The sequence below is a fragment of the Mustela erminea genome, chromosome 4 (genome assembly GCF_009829155.1).
Source record: "Mustela erminea isolate mMusErm1 chromosome 4, mMusErm1.Pri, whole genome shotgun sequence".
In the NCBI taxonomy this organism is placed as follows: Eukaryota; Metazoa; Chordata; class Mammalia; order Carnivora; family Mustelidae; genus Mustela; species Mustela erminea.
In genome coordinates this window covers 121,029,276-121,050,407 of record NC_045617.1, presented here as the reverse complement: position 1 = coordinate 121,050,407, position 21,132 = coordinate 121,029,276, and the positions used below count along the sequence as shown (strand labels likewise).

The following is a 21,132-nucleotide window of genomic DNA, read 5'->3' as shown; positions in this document are numbered from 1 at the left end:
GTGGAATTTTGCAAAAAGTCAGAGGGAAGAAAACCAAATGTTATTGAATACCTACTAAGTGCCAGGAACTGCACTACACAAGTTGTACTTATGACACTTAATTCTCACATATGCGGAGATGAAGGAAGACAGGAGACCTGCCATCTAGTAACCTTTTATCCAGGACCTTCCCGGAGAGAGGGCTGGAGCTGCAGGGATACGGCTCCCCACACCCTCACACGCCCTAGTCCTCAAGCCCAGCCCAGCCCCGGCTCCACACAACACAGGGTGAAAGAGGAACAGGGGACCTTGGACTCAGACATGGCCCAGCATGATTGGGCGAGAAAGCTTATCTCCCCTGAATGCAGTCTCTGGATCCCATGTTGGGAGAAGAGGGGAAGGAATGACAAAGCACGGGGAAGGTTTTCCTGAAGGACGCTGGAAGGACACCTGAAGACTCTGCAGGAAGAACACCACATAGCTGGCTTCACTGCCCTCCCCTTGCTCAGCAGGCTCAAATTCCAGCTGCTTTATCCACAAACAATGTACATTGTCCATGAATGATTTTTCTTGCTCAAAATAAATTATCCTGATGGAAGTAGGATTAATATTATACTTTCTACTTTCATAGCCATATAATACATCTTATGTTTAGTTGTTCCAAGTTCTTCTGAGCAGTTCCAGAAAACATGCCATAAAACACGGGCTCCGGTAAAATGAAGTGTCATTTCATAATATGCCAGTTGGAGGAAGGATTAAACCCACTTATTACAGACATCCAATAAAATAATGTTTTATTTAGATGTGGTGGAGGGAGAAATATCATTTTCTTTTAGGAAGATATGTCACCATGATTTTTCATGGTTTTTCATGAGATTTTCCTCCACCAAATCATTTGAAGTAGCCAACACCTTTTTCATGTAGGTCAAGATTTATTAACTTGAATTCTAACAGTTCACAGATTGGCGGATAGAGACCCTTTGTTAGTATTACAGCAGGTGGCAGAATAGCACAAGTGTTTGGTTTCTCTTCCCAGAGCATCCCTGATGGTTTAGACCAGGCTCAATATAAAGAAAAAATAGGGGGCTGGCAAACTACTATGGGCAGCATGGGCTTGGGGCATGCCCCACACTCCAGGAGGAGGATCCCCAAGTTCAGGAGTCCCACAAAGCAGGGAGTTCTCCTGCTGAACTCTCGGGGCAGACACTGCATAAAGTGTTTCTTCTTGTCTGCCTGCTTCCCTTGCCTTTTCCTTTCCCCCACTGTCCCCTCCTAGTCACAGATGTCCTACCACAGAGGACCCTGCTCTGTGGCTTCATAGCTAGGAGGTCCTCCAGGACAGCCCACAGGGCCAAGTAGCCTTTCACTCACTCCTTTTCACTCCCAACTTCTCAGCCACAGGAGTTATGGGTGAGTGTTACACTACTGTAAAAGCCAGGGTAACAGGCCCCACCATGCTGCCTGGGCTCTGGTCTCCCTGAAGACCAATCCACACCCTCTCAGATGTAAACATGGATGGATCTCTTCGGCATCTCGTATGCTGTCCAGAGGAACCTTTGTTGGGTTTTGGAATCCTACTAGTTGTAAACAGAAGGAGGGAGACAAATGGAAGGACTCATTCTGCCATGATGCTGACCTCACTCCTCCCAAGAATGGTTTTAAGCATTCTTTCTGGAATTACATAGGCAGCTGGTCCACTAGTTTCAAAAGTTTCCTCTTCTTTGTGTGGATAATTTGTATCATATCCATGCCTTCCTTTCCCCTCCATTTCAAAGGAAACATACCCATAGCCCATCTAAAAGGAATCCAGTGTCATAAAGCCACAAGGTATACCAAAGGAGGAGATGAACATTTCAGAAAATATATTAACATATATAGTATTTAAAATACATACAAAGATCCCAAGGAGTACATTTATAACTTTATTGTTGGGGCAAACATTTTGATAAATTTGAAAATTCCTCCACTACATTTTCCCACGTACTCTGAGCAGTGCAATGCCCTCCTCCAAGGTACAGTTCAGTTTAGATATTTGTATCATGCAGTGTCCTATCAGGAGGCAAAAACCACATCACTCATTTTAACATGGAAAATTTGATATAAAGAATTATTATTATTATTATTATTTATTTATTTTTAAAAATATTTTGTTTTTTTATTTGCGAGAGAAAGAGAGCAAGAGAGAAAGATCATGAGAGGGGTGAGGGGTAGAGAGAGGTAGACTCCCCACCAAGCCGGGAGCCCAATGTGGGACTAGATCCTGGGACTCCAGGATCCTGACCTGAGCCGAAGGCAGTTGCTTAACCAACTGAGCCACCCAGGTGCCCTGATATAAAGAATCATTAAGCAATGGTTTTAACTATGAAAGAAGTAAAAGAAAGCTCTAAGGAAACTGAAAGTAGGAGATACAGGAAGTAGAGCTACCTCTAAAAACAGAAGACATTTGAGAGAATAAGTCTGATGCTCTATTTATTGGAGAAGGTGGAACTGGGGTTGTCACGTAGGGAAAGAAGTTCACCAATATGCCACAGACCAAGGCAGCTGGGCAGGAAAACTCTCACTAGAGAACTGGCAAGAGTCCCTGGGAGGCAGCCTTCTAAAACTGCTACAATGTACAATTGTAGTCTGTTACAATACCATACTCATTTACCTAAAGGCTAGAGAAGCTAGGTCTTCTCCAGGCCACTGGCAATAACATCATAAGATAAAGGGGTGAAAACACTGAGAGTGGGACATCTGGGTGGCTCCACGGGTTAAGCAACTGACTTTGGCTTAGGTCATGATCCCAGAATCCTGGGAGCAAATCCCGCATGGGGTTCCTTGTTCAGTGGGGAGCCTGCTTTTCCTTCTGCCTGCCACTCCCTCTGCATATGCTTGCTCACTCTCTCTGACAAGTAAATAAATAAAGTCTCTTTGAAAACATAGCAAAAGAAGAAGAAAGCTTTGTCCCCAGCTACGTCTTACTCTATTCCTCTGGTGCCTGCTAGGAATTCACAGTGCTGAGACAGCCAAAATCTGACTTGTATAGGCCTCCATGGATGAAGCCAACTGAAAAAGGAGGAATGCCTAGAACGCTGGCCTCCTTCGAAGATTCTTGGCTGAAACTGGCCAGATTCTTACTGTAGCTCAAGGCTCTCATCTAGGGAATAAATGTTTAAATTTCAAGGAGAAACAGGCACATGTGGTGCTCATGTACTTCATGAACTCCTAGCCTCCTTGTCCTTACCACACGCTATCCCATATATTACTGTCCTGCTCATTAAGGCTACACTTTCCTCCTTGTTTTGTAGTTGCACTGGGTATATTGATATGACCCAAATGAAGTGGGGATAAACCTTGGCCTGGTGGCCTTTTGCCACTAGAGCATCTGTCCCCAGGCCTCTCCTTTCTCCTACGAAGACACCTACGAAGGTGTCTGGAGTAATCTTTTCATTTGCTGTCACAGGGTTTGCTGGCCAAACCCAACAGTGCACTAACTGACAAAGGTGGTGCCAAGTGTGCCACATGGCAAAAATGAAACGTTTATGACATCCAGTATCAACAAGCAGGGCACATACATTGAATCAAAAGGCAAAGAACGGATGATGGGCAGATTTCACACCTCTAGATTCTCAGCTTCATTATATACCATTTTACTCATACTGGAACTTCCATATAACAGCATAACAACTCCACCTTATCACCCATCTACATGGCTACACCTACAAGTGAAAAACTTTTCATTCTTTCCCCAAAATGGAAAAGACAGGCAGTCCCAAGCATTGAACTGAACAGTTTTATTTAGTTTTTAAGTCCAGCCACAATCTTTTGACTATTCTGTTACCTAGAGATTACATTTGAAATATCACCATGGACGACTTGTGTAAATCACACTGGTAAGAAGAAGGAAGAATGAAAATACATAATTAATACAAATGACCTGACAAGAAAGAAAAAAATATGCAAAACTACTATAGTCCTTTTCCTACTTTTGGTTATAGTCAGGAACTGAGATCTGTGGTTTCCTTCTTCCACATCTGATTCTGTGTATTCTCATCTCTCCCAGAATCACAGCAGGTCACAGTCCTGTACCTTGGAAGTGGATACACATTCATTCCTGAATGTCTGAGTCCTTAATAGTCTGGCTTCCTTGTGTTTCCTGTGGTGTCCATTCACCTTTACAAGTGGACTAGAAGTACTGGGAAGCACTACATAGATCCTGGAATGTGCTCATGGTCAAAGCTTTCTTTAATTCATCTGGGGTCTGAAAACGCTCTTCTTCATTCACATCTTTATTCTCGTAGCAGTTCTGTTCTCTCCAACTGGTTCCCTCCAACTCACAAGGGAACCCAAATTCTCATCTTCTCATCACTGAATTAATGCAGCACTAGTATTTCACAAATAACAGATATAGACAAAGGTTTATTAAGATAAGTACGTCTCATCCATCCCAGAATAGGAAAGATATACAATAGAATATTACGTTCCACTCCTCTTAAAGTCCATCAGCCATACATTTCTTCAGAAATGTTTAGATAGACAACATCTCTAGTCAGAATGCACATTTCCTAAAATAAAGCTGATGACTCACTCATAGCCTCTGGGTTTATCTGCACAACACAAACTGCATAAAATAAACACCCTTTAATTCTTCAGAGTAATTCAGACCTCATCTCATTTCATACCAAAACAGTATAAAGATTCCACGAAATAATTTTCATGACCAGAAGAAACATGACTTTGAATAGCAAAATTCAGCGTATCCCATATAAACTCAAAAAGTCAACATTTATCTTCTAATACCTGAGCTTAAGGCATGAACTATGTTCATAACCACAACCCAGCAGTCTACACCCAGAAGAGAAGGGCAAGGCACCGGGTCTTCCAGGACTAACTTCAGAGGCTATTACCCTTGGGAGTCTGCAGCTCCAGGAGGAGCCACCATGAGGAATCTGGGACAGTGTTGGAGCATTACGGGGACATAGCTTCAGAGCCACAGGGGAGTAATGGAGATTCAGCTCCTAGGAGAGCACCATCAACACTACAGCCTGAACTGAACCCTTGCCCACAATCTCCTCTGAAGAACAAGGAGGGTTGTTAAGGAGTACAGGGGTCTTCACAGACCTGCCTACCCCAGGGCAGAGGACAGAGACATATCTCTTGACCTCAACCTGAAGTACGGAAAGAGTCCCAGATGAGGAAGAGAGAGGGAAGGAGAAAATGTGGGAACCACCAGTCATGTTATAGAATGAGACATCCCCTTCATTCAGATCCAGGAAAACCACTACCCTCTGGGGAATTGGTACAAGGAGTTCTGCATTATCAGAGAGGGACAGAGTATATTTGCATACAGCCCCACAACCCAGATCCCCTTTTCTGGTGATTCCTTGTGCCACCTCTTCCTCTCCACATCTCTCCTACAGATCCCCAGACCCCACTCACTTCTGTCTCCATTCCTGATCTCCACCACCCAGTAACAGTGCCCTGATTGATGCCCTCCTGATCTAAGATGCTACACTGTTTTTCTGGGTCCTTAGTTGTATCTTTCCAGGTCACACAAGACTTTTCATCAGACACAGAAAGGTTTGGATCTGCATACCCCGGATACAGAGTGACAGACACTGCAGAGACAATTGACAATCATTTGAGTTCTCCCCTAGCCCTATAACAAGGCACACATCAACCACCCCCACCACCGGACACCTAGATGCATGTGGGAAAGGTTAAACCTCCTGAGATGATGAGAATCTTGTGACTCAAGAACACACCCCACCCACCAGGAGAAGTAACTAAGGGCTGATCCAGAATTTTGATAGGTCACAGGCATTTGAGGACAAGACTGGACTCCAACACTGAAGGATATTTTATTTATTTATTTATTTATTTTCAGCATAACTGTATCCATTACTTTTGCACCACACTCAGTGCACCATGATCCTTGCCCTCTATAATACTCACCACCTGGTACCCCAACCTCCCAAACCCCAATTTCAAACCCCTCAGATTGTTTTTCAGAGCCCATAGTCTCTCATGATTCACTTCCCCTTCCAATTTCCCCCAACTCCCTTCTCCTCTCTAACTCCCCATGTCCTCCATGCTATTTGTTATGCTCCACAAATAAGTGAAACCATATGATAATTGACTCTCTCTGCTTGACTTATTTCGCTCAGCATAATCTCTTCCAGTCCCGTCCATGTTGCTACAAAAGTTGGGTATTCATCCTTTCTGATGGAGGCATAATATTCCATAGTGTATATGGACTACATTTTCCTTATCCATTCGTCTGTTGAAGGGCATCTTGGTTCTTTCCACAGTTTGGTGACCGTGGCCATTGCTCCTATAAACATTGGGGTACAGATGGCCCTTCTTTTCACTACATCTGTATCTTTGGGGTAAATATCCAGGAGTGCAATGGCAGGGTCATAGAAAAGTTCTATTTTTAATTTCTTGAGGAATCTCCACACTGTTCTCCAAAGAGGCTACATCAGCTGGCATTCCCACCAACAGTGGAAGAGGGTTCCCTTTCTCCACATCCCTTTCAACACATGTTGTTTCCTGTCTTGTTAATTTTGGCTATTCTAAATGGTGTAAGGTGATATCTCAATGTGGTTTTAATTTGAATCTCCCTGAGGGCTAGTGATGATGAACATTTTTCATAAGTCTGATAGCCATTTTTATGTCTTCACTGGAGAAGTGTCTGTTCATATCTTCTGCCCATTTTTTGATATGATTGTCTGTTTTGTGAGTCTTGAGTTTGAGGAGTTCATTATAGATTCTGGTTATCAACCCTTTGTCTATACTGTCATTTGCAAATATCTTCTTCCATTCCATGGGTTGCCTCTTTGTTTTGCTGACTGTTTCCTTTGCTGTGCAGATGCTTTTGGTTTTGATGAAGTTCCAAAAGTTTATTTTCGCTTTCGTTTCCTTTGCCTTTGGAGAATATCTTGAAAGAAGTTGCTGTGGCTGATATTGAAGAGATTACTGCCTATGTTCTCCTCTAGGATTGTGATGGATTCCTGTCTCATGTTGAGATCTTTTATCCATTTTGAGTTTATCTTTGTGTACGGTGTAAGAGAATGGTCGAGTTTTATTCTTCTACATATAGCTGCCCAGTTTTCCCAGCACCATTTATTGAAGAGACTGTCTTTTTCCACTGCATATTTTTTCCTGTTTTGTCAAAGATTAATTGACCATAGAGTTGAGGGTCCATATATGGGTTCTCAACTCTGTTCCCTAGTCTATGTGTCTGTATTTATGCCAGTACCATGCTGTCTTGGTGATCACAGCTTTATAATAAAGCTTGAAATCAGGTAACATGATGCCCCCAGTTTTATTTTTGTTTTTCAACATTTCCTTAGCGATTCGGGGTCTCTTCTGATTCCATACCAATTTTTGGATTATTTGCTCCTGCTCTCTGAAGAATACCAGTGGAATTTTGATCAGAATGGCATTAAAAGACTAGATTGCTCTAGGCAGTATAGATATTGTAACAATGTTTATTCTTCCGATCCATGAGCATGGAATGGTCTTCCATCTTTTTGTGTCTTCTTCAATTTGTTTCATGAGTGTTCTGTAGTTCCTCAAGTACAGATCCTTTACCTCTTTGGTTAGGTTTATTCCCAGGTATCTTATCTTGGTGCTATAGTAAATGGAATCGATTCTCTAATTTCCCTTTTTGTATTTTCATTGTTAGTGTATAAGAAAGACACTGATTTCTGTACATTGACTTTGTATCCTGTGACATTGCTGAATTGCTGTATGAGCTCTAGTAGTTTGGGGGTGGAGTCTTTTGGGTTATCTATATAAAGAATCATGTCATCTGCGAAGAGAGAGAGTTTGACTTCTTCATTGCCAATTTGGGTACCTTTTATTTCTCTTTGTTGTCTGATTGCTGTTGCTAGGACTTCTAATACTATGTTGAACAAGAGTGGTGAGAGTGGGCATCTTTGTCTTGTTCCCATTCTCAAAGGCAAGGCTGCAACTTTTTCCCATTGAGGCTGATATTTTCTGTGGGTCTTTCATAGATTTTATGAAGTTCAGGAATGTTCCCTCTATCCTTATGCTTTGAAGTGTTTTAATCAGGAACAGATGCTGGATTTTGTCAAATGCTTTTTCTGCAGCAATTGGGAGGACCATGTTGTTCTTCTCTCTTCTCATATTAATTTGTTCTATCACATTGATTGATTTGTGAATGTTGAGCCATCCCTGTAGCCCAGGGATGAACCCCACCTGTTCATGGTGGATAATCTTTTTAATGTTGTGTTGGATCCTGTTGGCTAGGATCTTGTTGAGAATCTTAGCATCCATATTCATTAGTGAATATGGTGAATATGGTCTGAAATTCTCCTTTTTGGTAGGGTCTTTGCCTGTTTGGGGGATCAGGGTGATGCTGGCTTCATAGAAAGAGTCTGGAAGTTTTTCTTCTGCTTCAATTTTTTGAAACAGCTTCAGGAGAATAGGTGTTTCTCTTCTTTGAAAGTTTGATAGAATTCCCCAGGGAATCCGTCAGGTCCTGGGCTCTTGTTTTTTGGGAGGTTTTTGATCACCGCTTCAATCTTGTTACTAGATATCAGTCTATTCAGGTTGTTGATTTCTTCCTCGTTCAATTTTGGGAGATTATAGTTTTCCAGGAATGCATCCATTTCATCTAGGTTGCTAAGCTTATTGGCATATAACTGTTGATAATAACTTCTGATGATTGTTTGTACTTCCTTGGTGTTCGTTGTGATCTCTCCCTTTTCATTCATAATTTTATGAATTGGGGCTTTCTCTCTTTTCTTTTGGATTAGTGTGGCCAATGGTTTATCAATCTTATTGATTCTTTCAAAAAAGCAGCTTCTAGTTTCACTGATATGTTCTACTGTATCTCTGGTTTCTACCTCATTGATCTCACTCTAATTGATTATTTCCCTTCTTATGTTTGGAGTTGGTTTGATTTGTTGTTGATTGTCCAGTTCTTTAAGGTGTAGAGACAGCTGCTGTGTTCTGGATTTTTAGTTTTATTGAGGGAAGCTTGGATGGCTATGTATTTACCCCTTGGCACCGCCTTTGCTGTATCCCATAGGTTTTGGACCTAAGTGTCTTCATTCTCATTGGTTTCCATGAATTGTTTCAGTTCTTCTTTGATCTCCTGGTTGATTCAAATATTCTTAAGCAAGGTGGTCTTTAGCTTCCAGGTGTTTGAGTTCCTTCAGAACTTTTCCTTGTGATTGAGCTCCAGTTTCAAAGCATTGTAATCTGAGAGTATGCAGGGAATAATCTCAGTCTTTTGGTATCGGTTGAGTCCTCATTTGTGACCCAGTATGTGGTCCATTCTTGAGAAGATTCCGTGTGCACTTGTGAAGAATGAGTATTCTGTTGTTTTAGGGTGGAATGTTCTATATGTATCTATGATGTCCATCTGGTCCAATGTGTCATTCAATGCTCTTGTTTCTTTATTGACTTTCTGCTTCAATGATCTGTCTATTTCTGAGAGAGGCATGTTAAGATCTCCTACGATTAGTGTATTCATATCAATATGACTCTAAATCTTGATTAACAGTTTTCTTATGTAATTGGCTGCTCCAATATTAGGGGCATAGATATTTACAATTGTTAGATCATCTTGGTGCATAGTTTCTTTAAGAATGATGTAGTGTCCTTCTGTATCTGTGACTATAGTCTTTAGTTTAAAATCTAATTTATCTGATATGAGAATTGCTACCCCGGACTTCTTTTGAGGCCCATTGGCATGAAAGATGCTTCTCCATCCCTTCACTTTCAGTCTAGGTGTATCTTTAGGTTAAAAATGGGTCTCTTGTAGACAACATATGGATGGGTCCTGCTGTTTTATACAATCTTCAGCCCTGTTCCATTTTATGGGTGCATTTAGGCCATTCACATTGAGAGTGATTATTTATAGATACGTTTTTATTGACATCGAGTTACCTTTAAAGTCTTTATTTCTGTAGATTGTCTCTATATTTGTGTTCAATGCTATTCTTAGGATTTTCCTCTTTTGTAGAACCCCCCCTTAATATTTCCTGCAGTGTCGGCTTGGTGGTTGCATAGTCTTTTAAGCCTTGCCGGTCTTGGAAACTCTTTATCTCTCCATCCATTTTGAATGTCAGTCTTGCTGGATGAAGTATTCTTGGCTGCATGTTCTTCTCATTTAGTGCCCTGAATATATCTTGCCAGCCCTTTCTAGCTTGCCAGGTCTCTGTGAACAGGTCTGACATTATTATGATGGACTTTCCACTGAAAGAATGGAGCCTCTTTGTCCTAGCGGCTTTCAAGAGATTATACCTACAATTATGATTCGTCAATTTGACTATAAGGTGTCGTGATTTTTTTTTGGAGTCTATAATCTTGGGTGGAGACGTTCAGCTTCTAGTACATGAACGCTGGTTCCATTCGTGAGATTGGGAACATTTTCATGAAAGACTTGTCCCACTATATCTTCTAGACTTCTTTCTTTCTCCTCCCCTTCAGGGATTCCAATAATTCTGACGTTGGAATGCTTCATGGCATTATTTATTTCCCTGATTCTGTTTTTGTGGTTCTAAACTGTTTGTTCCAGGCTTCCTCCTGATCCTTTCTCTCAATCTGTTTGTCCTCCAGATCACTAATTCTATCTTGTCTCAGTTACCCAAGCTTTAAGAGAATTTAGATTAGATTGGAACTCATTGAGAGCATTGTGAACCTCCTCCCTTTTAGCTTTAAGCTCCGCCCTAACATTGTGAACATCCTGTCTGGTTGCTTTCAGCTCGGCCCTAATCAATTCCATTTGGTCATCCATGGCTTTCTCCAACCTACCTATTGCCTGGATAATTGTTAGCCTGAATTCCCTTTCTGACATATTGTCTATGTTGATAGCCATTAGCTCTGTTGCAGAAGGTCCATCCTCTATATTTTTCTTCTGTTGGGCATTCCTCCTCCTAGTCATTTTGGTGAGAGATGAATGAACCGATGTAGCTGGATGTATTGACCGTGGTGCAGTCAAGGTGCACCCTGGAACGCTTCTGAGCAATCAGGATTCCCCACCCAAAAGAGAGACAAAATAAAAGAAAAAAAAAGAGAGAGAGACAGTAAAGAAAGGGAAGATGAAAGAGAAGGTTCAGCCCAAATGGGCCCCAATGTAAGATTTATGAAGTAGACAAACAAAAACAGACAAACAAAAAGACTGATAAAAGTATATGACAAAAGAAAAAAATACATTTATGCAAATAAAGGAAGAACCTCGTCAAAAAGAAACCCAAGTGTAAGATTTATATGCTATCACGACAAACACAAAAGCACAGAAACACGGGTGGAAGAAAAAGTTGGGAGAGTGGTTATAAATTCTCAGTGTGTGGGAGGAAGTTTGTTTTGATTCTTCTTGGATGTATCTTGATATCTTTGTTGAAGGACTCAACTTTCCTAAGATAAAGGGGATTAAAAATTGGTTTACCCCTAGGGGTAGTATTGATTGGGGAAAGGGGATTACTTTGAAGTTTAACTCTATATGAATATTAGAAAATAAAAATAAAAAGGAATAAACTAGACTAAACTAAACTAAAATTTTAAAAAAAGGAATTTAAAAAATAGAAATGTAAAAGAAAAGCATAGGTGTATGTATCAAAAAGTTCAGGTTAGAAGGTTAGTATGGAATTTGATGTACTGGACAGCTCGCTGTGATGGTAAATAGGTTAAAAATTATCTATATATTAAAAAAAATAAACCAGTATAGTAGGAACGAGTTAAAAATAGAAGTTTTCCTATAAAGTAGTGGTTGTTCTCTTGTAGTCATTTTTTTTCCCCCATATTTTTTTCTTTCTTGGTTTGTTTTCTGGGTGAGCGGCCTGCCATGTGGGTTTTCAGTCAATGATGTTCCCTGAGTTAAGTCCTCCTGTCCCACTCAAGGGGGTGGGCTCTGAGGAAACTGATTTTTTTCAGGCTTTTGTTCTCTGCCAGTTCTTATGTTAGTTCAGTTTTTTTTTTTCTTTTTCTCATGCCTTGACCGCTTTTGGTGGTTTTTGTAGTTTTAGAGGAAAACAAACCACACCCTGACCTCCCTCTCAGAGAGAAGCCTCAGTCAGGATGTAGAGCCTAAATAAGTTCCCCCTTAGCCGCTGGCAGAGCAGGTTCCAAGTCGCGGGTCCCTGGGGATGCAGGATCTTTTGCTTGTACCCAAAGCCAAGACAGTGGCCGCTATCTGGGCAGCTCTAGACCATTAGAGAGGGTCCAAGCAGCAACTGCACACTGATATTTTCCCGCTGGCCTGTGCTGGGAGTGCCTGGTCTTTCTGGGTCTAAGAGTGCCGGGCTTGCGCGCACCAGTTTCAGGGGAGGCTGTGGGTCGTGCGTGGGTCTCAGGCTCTGAGAACGGGGCACAAGTCCAAAAGCACCAGGCTGGGCCTTCGTGCAGCTCTCTGGGGGGAGAGTTTGGTACACGCGTCTTAGGCTCTGAAACAATGGTGCATATCAAAGGGCGCCGGCTGGGCCTTTGTACCTCTCTCAGGGGAGGATGTGGGGTGCAAGTATCTCAGGCTCTATAGCAGGGCTCACACATTCTGCTGTCGGGAGTGGCTCCCATCCCCTCACAGGAGCCAGACCCCATGTGTTCTCGGGCGCGCTGGAGGCTTAGGGACCAAGACCTGGTTTCCTGAAGGATTTTTTTTTTTAGTATCTGATATCATCCACACCCACCAACCCACCTATGTGACTTTCACCACCCCATCTTCACCCACCACCACTGATGGGGCCAACATCTGTGTCACCACAGCAAGCTGAGGAGAGGTCAGCAACCCTGGAGCAGCAGTAGGAGGACCCAGAAAGAACTCAAAGTAAGTCACAAGGTAGGAACTTCACCTTCCACCAATCTACAAAAGAACCACATGTTTCTCGTTAAGGCTTTGAGAAGTCTGAACACATTGGGGTCTATATCTAGTCTTCTGAAATACACTGATGCAGAAGTTACAGGGAAATATCTTTTGGTAACATTCCGTGATGCATTTATTTCTTACATGCGTGTGTGCGCGCGCAAACACACACACACACACACACACACACGGCCATCATGCTACAGCCTTTCCATAAAAGCCAAGCCCTAAAGCTTAACACCACTGAGAGGCTGTATAACAACCTGAAAAGAAGAATCTATGTCCAGATTTCACTCAAATTGTTTTCTCAAACCTCAGCCACATATCCTTCATGAAAGCTAGGTTTTCTTGAAAAGAATGGGGGAGATCAAAATACAAGTACATAAGGCATAATTTAAAACACATACTTTAGTCCCCATGTTGCATCACCACTTCCTCATATCAGGGAGATCATATGATAGGAGAAGAATCAATGAAACAAGATGGGATTGGGAGGGAGACAAACCATAAGTGACTTTTAATCTCACAAAACAAACTGAGGGTTGCTGGGGGGAGGGGGTTTGGGAGAAGGGGGTGGGATTATGGACATTGGGGAGGGTATGTGCTTTGGTGAGTGCTGTGAAGTGTGTAAACCTGGTGATTCACAGACCTGTACCCCTGGGGATAAAAATATATGTTTATAAAAAATAAAAAATTAATTAAAAAAAATGCTACCATTCAAAAAAAATTAAAAAATAAAAAAAAATAAAACACATACTTTAAAACACTGGCAGCTGCAATAGTCAGTTAAGCATCTGGTTCAGGTCATAATCTCAGAGTGGTTGGATCCATCCCCCCATCATCCTCCAGATTCAGCATGGAATCAGCTTGAGTTTTTCAACACTCCACCCACTCCAATGGCTCTAAATAAATAAATACATACATACAGTCTTTTTGTAAAGATTTAATTTATTTGAGAGAGAGACAGAGATAGTGAGAGACTGCAAGAGCAGGAGGAGAGGAAGCAACAGAGTCCCCACTGAGCAGGAAGCCCAATGTGGGGCTCAATCCAAGGACTCTAGGGTCATGAACTGAGCGAAAGGCAGCTGCTTAACAAACTGAGCCACCGAGGGGACCCTATAATCTTTTTTTTTTTTTAATTCAATAAAAGAAAAAAAAAACGTGGACAGAGCCAAGATGTCCTTCAACAGATGAATATATAAAGAAGGTGTGGTTCATGTAAATAATGGAATATTATTCAGCCATCAGAAAGGATGAATAACCACCATTTGCATTGACCTGGATGGAACTGGAGGGGATTATGCTAAGTGAAATAAGTCAAGCCGACGAAGATCATATGGTTTCAGTCATATGTGCAACAGAAGGAACAGCATGGGAGATATGAGAGGAAGGAAGGGAAAACTGAAGGTAGGGGAATAAGAGAGAGAGACAAACTATGAAAGACTATGGACTCCAAGAAACCATCTGAGGATTTCAGAAAGGTGGGGATGGGAGGATGGGGTAGTCTGGTGATAGGTATTAAGGAGGGGATGTGCTGTGATGAGCACTGCATGTTAAATGCAAATAATGAATCACAGAACTCTAAACTAATGATGTACTATATGATGACTAACACAACATAATAAAAAATATTTTACTAGTATGCTTCATGGGAAAAGTATTTTAAAATTAATTAATTAATTAATTAAGTCATGCAGATCAATTCAGCAGAGAAGGGGAAATGCTAAATATAATTATTTGATCATCATTTTTCACATACATCCCAAGAATCAGCGAGGCTCTCTAAGGAGCCTCACATCTAAACCCCTGGTTTCCTTCACCTCTGGCTTCCCCTTCTCTGTAATCACAGTTTATATCCCTAATCATAAATAGAAACAGTCAGCAAGAAAAAGCATATATTACATAGGTTCAAAGGCCCCAGATTCTTTTTTTTTTTTTATTTTTTTTAAGATTTTATTTATTTTGACAGACAGAAATCACAGGGAGGCAGAGAGGTAGAGAGAGAGGAAAGGAAGCAGGCTCCCTGCTGAGCAGAGAGCCCGATGCGGGGCTCGATCCCCGGACCCCAGGATCATGACCTGAGCCAAAGGCAGAGGCTTTAACCCACTGAGCCACCCAGGCGCCCCAAGGCCCCAGATTCTTAACCTACCCGGCACTAAAGGAACCTCTGGATAACTTTTCATTGCTTTAGGATCCCCAGACCACTCTCCTGTCCCCACACCACTGGAAGATCAAGATGATCTCATTATAACCAGAGGCAAATCTGGTTACATGACTACTTTCAAACAGCTTAAAACAAGTATAAGTCCTCTCAGAAATCTCTCAAACAGGTATCAGGAGTTTATTACTTTTTATACATGCAAATAACTTGCACCCCCTCTTGTATACTGCCCACTCAGACCACCACAGCTGTTATTTGGGGTCTTACTTCTACCACTCTTACCTGCCCATAATCTCTCCAAAGGAATCTCAGGCTCTCTATTTTCCTTCTCAGCTCCTTCTCTTTTCCTAACATATTTGTTCTTTCCTGATGAACTCCACTTTTCCCTAGTAAAGAATTTTAACTTTCCTAGTTTTCTCCTTTTGCATCTTCACACTTGGCCTCCAATAAATCCAACCAAGTTAAGTCCATTATGTAAGAGCAATATTCTCCTGAAAGGAAATATAATGCTTAAAACAATTATCAGTAGCTGTTTTTAAAAACACATACATATCACTTATCTTAATGTTAAATATTTAATATATATTTAATAATATAATATGATTATATATATATATGTATATATATATATATGTTATTGCTCTTCTTACACAACAATATACAAAAGGTATTGCATATAATTGCAGGTGGTTCACAGACCCCACTCCCAGGAATCCATAAATATCCTGGTGGCTCTGCATCTCAGATTCAGATCACCTGCTCTAAAGTATTTAATTCCTCAACACCTAAGGAGGCTTAAAGGAAGAAACCCAGTTCCAACAGGAAGTCAGAGCATGAGGAAGCAAAATAAAGACCAACAAGCCAGAGGTCTAGCAAGAAACAGGAAAATCAAAACCAGAGACAATAAAAGTAGGAATTTCAGGGGAAACTGGATTCAGAACCAAGAATCCACCTAGGAAGACTTGAGTCCTAAGCATGCAAGCTTGGTTTCTGAAATCCTCTACACACAACAGTTTCTGATTTATAAAGTCACTATCCTTTTCCAGACTCTCTTTATAAATGACCTCTCTGTTGTCAATACACCAATTAAACGTTTAAATTGAGCAGTGGATTCAGAGGGTTTTGGTAACCCTAACAGTGACCTGCAGTAAAGAATGGGTCAAAATGGAGGCAGACCTGTCATTCCAAGGATAGTCCTTAGAGAAAGAAGGCAAAAGTGACAAGGGGAGCATGGACACCAACCCCATCCTGGTGTAAGGTCTGTGACATAGAAGGTGGCTGAGTTGAGTCTGGGGAGATAAGGTAACAGGAAATTGAATAGCTTACCTGCATACAGATGTGCCTTCCTCCAGACTGAAAGGGAACACACCCTGGAGAGACCTCAGTCAGAACAAGCCTGCTCAACATTCATCTACTGACCCTTGCCTCCCCTCTGGGATACAGGTGATACTGCAGAGTGGGGAAATGCTGGAAAAGAAATGACCTCCTCCTGCTGACATACACTGTATAAAAAATTACAGGGATAAAATATATAAAATTCCATAATTATAAATCATCATTACTATACCTGGTGATATTGAACACAGAGATATTTGAGAAATAACCCAAAAGGAGAGATAATTTCATGCTGGGGTGTGAGGTGAACTCTGGGGAAACAGTGGTCAATCCTCAGATAACACAATCACTATTTGGGGGCATTGACAGCTCATTCCACCCATTCTCACACATAGTCTGTCCAGTCCTCTACCCATCACTTTGTGATCACAACTTCTAGGAAGTTGTGTGGGACTGTGTGTGGGACTGTGTGGGAAGTTGTGTGGGTCTGTGAACCACCTGCAATTATATACAATACCTTTTGTATATTGTGGAGAAAATTGGAGAAAACACACTCCCTGGTTGGTATTATGGAGCTAAGATCACACTCCTATCCTTAGTGCCCCCATTAATTTATATAGTTCTTTTCCTGAAATCTCAGAGCAGCTGGATTCTGGATTCCAAGTGCTGACAGAACTAGTTAGACTGAAGGCTAAAATCTAGCAGTATGACAGGCAGGTCAGCATTGGAATAAACCCAAGATGCATGACAGACTCCAGGAACCACCATCACCCCCAGGTTCCCAAGAACTGGGTGGGAAATAGTGGCTTAGATTGGAGAAAGCTCATGGAACACGGCTCTTCCTCCCAGCAGCTTCTGCCCCAGAGAAGGGTCCACATGTTTCTGCCTGAAACAAGGTGAGAGGACACCTTGACTTAGGTGGAACAAAAGACACAAGGACACCTGGATAGTCACTCACCAGTCAGATAAACAGATTTCCTCCAGTCTGAAAGGCAACACAGGAAACAGGTGAGCTAAGAACCAGAAATGTCCCCTTCAAAGAAGACAGAAATGTCTAGAGAAAAAGCAGTGCTTACTGAGATCTGCTTGGAGTTCATCTGAAAGAGAGTGAGAAATAAGCATGAAGCCCCATCTCTAAGAACAGCAAAGATTGCACCTGACAAACCCACAATTGCCCATGTCAGTATCCTGGTAGTTACAGCTCCAGATCCATTGAGCTTCCACAGCTCCATGTCCTCTCTGGATCTCCTCAGCCACTTGCCCCAGGGCAAGGGCCCTCTGTCTACTTTTCCTCTGCACCGGCTGCCACATTCACAGACTGTGGCCACTGTTCTGCCTTACCTCTGGCTTTCAATGCCTCCTCCTTTGCCCACTGGTCCTTCTCCTTTTCCCTATGGAGTTTCTCCCATTCCTTCATCTCCTGGCACTTAGCAGTTTTTTCTCCCTTGCTGTAGTAGGCAGTCCCAAGGAATAAGAATATCAACAAGGTCAGGATCACCATGAGGGCTGACATCCAGGGAGAAGTCTGGGGAAAGAAGTCTGGTCAAACACACAGTCAGAGGCATAGCCCAGAACAGTCCACCCAGAGTTAACTAAAAGAGTAAGAATATCAACAATGTCAGTATCATCCAGGAAGAAGTCCAGGAAAGAAGTCCTCTGTGTCCAACCATACACATGGTCAGGGGCACAGCCCAATACAGTCCACTCAGCACACCCAGGGACTCCCAGTCCTTCCCTATGGCCCTACTGGGAGAGGGAAACAGCAAGGACCTGGGAAAAAAAATGACAATTGTTTTCTCTTGGCTCAGGATTGGGTTATAAAGGGAGCAGGTCACATTCTCTGAAGAGCTATGTTTCACCACCAGTGCAGCCTCCACACTGAACAGCCCTTTAGCATTTTGGGCATGGGTCTCAGAGAATGTCAGGAACTTCTCTCCACTGAGGGTTCTCCACTGTACCTGGGGCTTTGGGAACCATGCAGATGCCTTACATACCGCTCAGACCCAGTCCTCCCCTGGCCCTGCAATGTGAACTTGAGGAGCAGAGCCCACACCTGCAAGAAAGAAGCTGGAGAGTACAGGAAGGTCTCCCAGAGCCCAGGGATGCAAGCAAAACCGTCCTCTGCACACCTCCAGGGGAGCATTTCATTCTGGGGTCTCCACTGGGGAGTGATCATGGCAGACAAAAGCAGGGGTGCTACCACAGAAAACAAACAAAAGGAACATGGGGACCTCTGGTAGGCACAGAAGGCAGGGCTCTTCTCCCCAAACATGAGGGTGGGAAGTCCATTGTCCAGAGTAACAGAAGGAGGAATTTGCTCTCAGATTCCACCTTTCTCTGTTCTTCTCACCTCACACATTCTCCAGGTCATCTGAACACCCACTGTCACTTGGTACATCACTTCACCTTCAATAAATCTAGCTACCTCCTGAGGAACCTCCCTAATATCCTCATCTCTGAGGGTTACCTCTGCCTGAATTCCTCACAGATGCTTCAAACTCAAATACTGAACAGGTTCATAGTTGGTCCCATCTTTGATAGCCTGATGATGAAAATATTCCAATCCTTCAGTCTTCCTTACATCCAGCTCACCCTGGGCCACATACTGTTAGTGCCTTCACACAGTGTTTCTAGGCTCCATCATGTGACACGACTCAGCCACTGAGAGTTCAGGGAATATGACTCCAGCAGTGGTTGGAAACTACTTTTGCCAGTTGCCTTGCCCTCTCTCATAAAAGGACATGCTCAGGCTAGCACTGCCTTTCTAGCTAAAGTTGTCCTAGACCAGTCAGGAGCCATCTAAACAAAACCCATGTGAGCAAACCCATCCACGGTCCACTGTCAGGACAAATATAAATTAAGGCAAAGAGGCTTAATTTTCCCAGTTGAAAATAAGGGAAGAGATTTCCTTCCCTTTTTTTTTTTTTTTCATCATTTATTGAGAAAACGTGTGACTGTGGGTGCTTTCTCTCCTCTTTGAAACATACATAAGTCCACTGAAAGACACAGATAGGCTTTTTTCAGCTTTGTGATCCAGGGATGTTTTTCTCAAATATCTGGGAAACTTGTCTTTGAACAGCTCACTCAAGAAAGACAACACCCTTTTCTCCTCCTTCCTGTACCAGGGTGTGGGCCTAACTTCAGTGGCACCAAGATTCTCATGTAAAACCGCTTCCTGTTATAAAAATGGGAGAATTTGTTTTTCTTCTGGATGAGGCCAACTACCTAACATAGATGGTCACCCTATTACTACGTAAATATAGGGTGAACTGTTTGTGACAGATGGTGCTGTCATGTCCACTTACTTGAAAGCTAGTAACCATCTATCCTGAGAACATATGTGTAATGAGCTGTGTCTGCATGGCTATGGAAAAGAGTGATTTTCTCTGTCTTTGCATCTCTTCAAAGATTGAATATGATGCACATCACATTTTGGTAAATCTAATTCTATAATAAAAGGGTTTTCTTCCCCACTATCTCTGTGAAGTAGATTTCTCAGAGATTTCCTTTTAATTATATTTCCCCAATATAACCAAAGATGCATGAGCAAGCCCAGATAAGAGTAGCCGAATACTGCTACAAATGGCTAACAGACACATGAAAAAATGTTCAACATCACTAGCCATCAGGGAAATAAATATCAAAACAACATTGAGGGTTGTGTGGCTCACTGGGTTAAGCCTCTTCCTTTGGTTCAGTTCATGATCTCAGGGTGCTAGGATCCAGTGCTGCACCGGGATTTCTGCCCAGCGGGGAGGCTGCTTCCCCCCACTCTTGCTGCCTGCTGCTCTGCCTTCCTGTGATCTCTCTCTCTCTGTCCAATAAATAAATAAAATCTTTAAAAAACATGTTGAGATATTACTTTGCATCAGGTAGAATGGCAAAGATTAACAAGGTAGTAAACAACAAATCTTGAGAGGATGTGGAGAAAGGGAACCCTCTGACACTGTTGGTGGGAATGCAAGTTGGAGCAGCCACTTGGGAAAAATAGTGGTGCCAACTCCTCAAAAAATTAAAAATAGAGCTATCCTATGACCCTGCAATTGCACTACTGGGTATGTACCCCAAAGATACAGATGTAGTGAAAGGAAGCCAATATTCATAGCAGCAATGTCCACAAGAGCCAAACTGTGGAAGAAGCCGAGATGCCTTCAACAGATGAATGGATGAAGAAGTGATTCATATATAAGTGGAATACTACTCAGCCATCAGAAGGATGAATATTCATCATTTGCACTGACATGGATGAAACTGGAGGGGATTATGCTAAGTGAAATAAGTCAATAAGAGAAAGATAATTATATGGTTTCACTCCTTTATGCAACATAAAGAATAACATGGAAGACATTAGGGGAAGGAAGGGAATCCTGAAGGGAGAAAATCGGAGGTGGAGATGAAACATGAGAGACTATGGACTCTGGGAAACAATCTGAGGGTTTCAGAGGGGTGAGGGTAGGAGGACGATTCAGTCCAGTGATGTGTATTATGGAGGGGATGTGTTGTGATAATCTCTGGATGTTGTATACAAATAATAAATCACTGAACATTACATCAAAAACTAATGACGTACTATCTGTACTCGAGGAATTATAGAACACTCATGAAAGAAGTTGAAGAAGACACAAAAATGGGAAAAGCATTCCATGCTCATTGTTAAAATGTCTATATTGCCTAGAGCAATCTATACTTTCAATGCCATCCTGATCAAAATTCCATCAGAATTTTTCAAAAAGCTTGAACAAACAATCCTAAAATTTGTATGGAACCAGAAGAGACCCTGAATTGCTAAGGAAATGTTGAAAAAGAAAAACAAAACTGGGGGCATCATGTTGCTTGATTT

The 21,132-nt window shown here is 42.0% G+C and overlaps 1 pseudogene; it reads right to left on the bottom strand.

The window, feature by feature from the left end:
- Positions 1-4,341: 4,341 nt before the first annotated feature.
- Positions 4,342-5,592, bottom strand: LOC116588973 (annotated as a pseudogene).
- Positions 5,593-21,132: the final 15,540 nt, after the last annotated feature.